Below are 3,043 nucleotides of genomic sequence, written 5' to 3'. Positions count from 1 at the left end.
CCAAACAGGTATTTTGCACAGAGATCTTATTCTTGTCTTCATGACAGCTGTTGTCCCCTTCAAAGTGAAGTGATAGTCACTCAGTCATGTCTGACTCTTTGCCACCCCATGGACTGCAGTCCACCAGGCTCCTTTGTCCATGGAATCCTCCAGGCAAGAATAATTTTGCAAGGAATAATTTCCTTCTCCAGGAGATCTTCCCAACCTAGGGATCAAACTTGGGTCTCCTGCATTACAGGCAGACTCTGTACCATCTGAGTCACCAGGGAAGCCTGTTGTCTCCTTGGGTCCCTCCATTTTCTGTGTCATTCTCTTTCCTCATCCTTCTGTTCCTTGATCCCCTTGATTCTCATGTTCTGTTCATATTGCAGAAGACATTTGGAATAAACCTTCCTCCCAGCATGACTCTCCTAAAGGTCCCCCACAACTGGGGACTTATGGCCTGGGAGGAAACCAAGATAGTTCTGAAAAGCCAAGGCAGAGGTGGTGGCCTCATATGTCAGGAGTTACTTAACTTACACACTGGAACTCTTCTCTTCAGTTTCCATACCCTCAGGAAGGGTTTACTCACTCAGTGAATAAACACGGTTGGATACAGTCTCTGTTCTTGGTGCTGGGTAGAGGGAATAGTGCTAAGTGCTGGGACACTGAAATGCAGAAGGCACAGTCTCTGCCTTTGAGGGGTTTCCAGACTTTTGGCTGAGCTAGCACTTTAAACAACCAAAGTAAAATGATAAATGTGGCAAAGGAGGTACAACACAAAGGAAAAATGCTTAAATTACCTTGGAGAAGGAGGTTAAGGTCAAAGCAAACTATGAAAAGCTTATTATGAAAATTAGGCTGGAGACTGACAACACTTTGGCCAAGGAGGGCATACTATAACATCAGTTACCTGTAAATGTAGCTGTTGGAACAACTGAAAACTTACGATGTGCCTCCCTCCAGAGAGGATTTGTGTTTGCTTTTCCCAGGCTCCAGAGGGGTCCTATTCTAGGACCATCCTTAACAGAGTTCCTGAGGGGAGGTGTCTGGAGCATGGCAGCAAGTCCTTGCAGCTGGTTTCCTTCTTGCTCAGCCTTACCCCTGAGGGAGCCCAGTAACTCCAGGAGGGTCCTCTGTGAGACCTCCCACCCTGGCAGGAGAGGGGCTGGGCTCTGATTTTTGTCACAAAGCTAGGTCACCAAAAGAAAATGTTGAATATGTTAATTTTATCCTTAGGGTGAAAGTAGCTATATTACTCTGCTAATCTCTTTGGTTTGTATTTTCTTTCATTTTCTCTTTAGTTTTTCTGGTAATTCATATTCCTAAATCATGTGTGTGTGCATGCACCCATATATACAAATGTGATTAAGGAATATAGAGTCAGTCCCCTACATACAACTGAGTTCCCTTCTAAGAGCATGTTCCTAAGTTCAATTTGTTCATAAATCTTATAAAGTTAGCCTAGGTACCTAACTAACACAATCAGCTATGTAGTACTGTACTGTAATAAGTTTATAATACTTTTCCCACAAACAACATGTACATAGAGAACAAACAAACACAAAAAGTAAAACATTTTTAATCTTACAGTATAGTATCTTGAAAAGTACTGTAAGTGAAGTAGTTAAGTACAGCTGACATGCAGAGGCTGGCACAAATATTGGCATCTTTGAAAGTTTGCAAATTCAAGATTCATATGTAGGGGACTGGCGCTTCCCTGGTGGCTCAGATGGTAAAGAATCTGCCTGCAATGCAGGAGACCTGGGTTTGATCCCTGGGTCAGGATCCCTTGGAGAAGGGAATGGCTATCTACTCCAGCATTCTTGCCTGGAGAATTCCATGGACAGAGGAGCCTGGCAGGCTACAGCCCATGCGGTCACAGTCAGACACAACTGAGTGACTAAGCACGCACAAGTAGGGGACTTACTGTATAGGTACATATGTATATATGATATTACATTATATATACATATGTGAACATAAGTATACAGATTGTGTTACATCATTTTTGTTGTTTTTATTAGGACAGTTCATCTGAGTAATACAGCTCTCCATTATTGAAGTTCAAAGGTTAGATCCAGGTCTTTCATTAATGAATTCTGTTCCTCAGAACACAATTACCATAAAATTCAGTGTAAATAAAGATTTCCAGAACTTAAATAAACCAGGAAACAACATTTTATGAAATGTAGCATTGTAATGATCCTCATGACCATTATGTTTATGTAAAGTATCTGAAAAGTCTTGCTGCAGAAGCAGTTTTACTTTATAAAACTTCATTATTCTAAATTAATTTGGTTATAAAATTTCACCCCGTGAGTATAACATTTTTAACTGTGTGATGTGCATGAAATTAAAAGATGCTTGCTCCTCGGAAGAAAAGTTATGACCAACCTAGACAGCATGTTAAAAAGCAGAAACATTATTTTGCCAACAAAGGTCCATCTAGTCAAAGCTATGGTTTTTCCAGGAGTCATGTATGAATGTGAGAGTTGGACTATAAAGAAAGCTGAGTGTCAAAGAATTAATGCTTTTGAACTGTGGTGTTGGAGAAGACTCTTGAGAGTCCCTTGGACTGCAAGGAGATCCAACCAGCCCATCCTAAAGGAAATCAGTCCTGAATATTCAATGGAAGGATTGATGCTGAAGCTGAAAAAACCAGTCCTTTGACCACCTGATGCGAAGAATTGACTCATTGGAAAAGACCCTGATGCTGGGAAAGATTGAAGGCAGGAGGAGAAGGGGATGACAGAGGATGAGATGGTTGGATGGCATCACCAACTCAATGGACATGAGTTTGAGTAAACTCTGGGAATTGGTGAAAGACAGAGAAGCCTGGCGTGCTGCAGTCCATGGGGTCGCAGAGTCAGACATGACTGAGTGACTGAACTAAACTGAACTGAACTAATGTGCATTTACAGAAATGCTTCATTAAACACATGGATTATCATGTAGCTTCCCAAAGAGGATATTTGTTTCCAGCAGTTCCATCCTTCACATCATTAAGTGATATGGACTCAAAAATCACTGCATCTTTAAAGATCTGAGCTACTTTCCCAGT

The sequence above is a fragment of the Cervus canadensis genome, chromosome 2 (assembly GCF_019320065.1).
Source record: "Cervus canadensis isolate Bull #8, Minnesota chromosome 2, ASM1932006v1, whole genome shotgun sequence".
NCBI lineage: Eukaryota > Metazoa > Chordata > Mammalia > Artiodactyla > Cervidae > Cervus > Cervus canadensis.
This window is presented reverse-complemented; position numbering follows the sequence as displayed.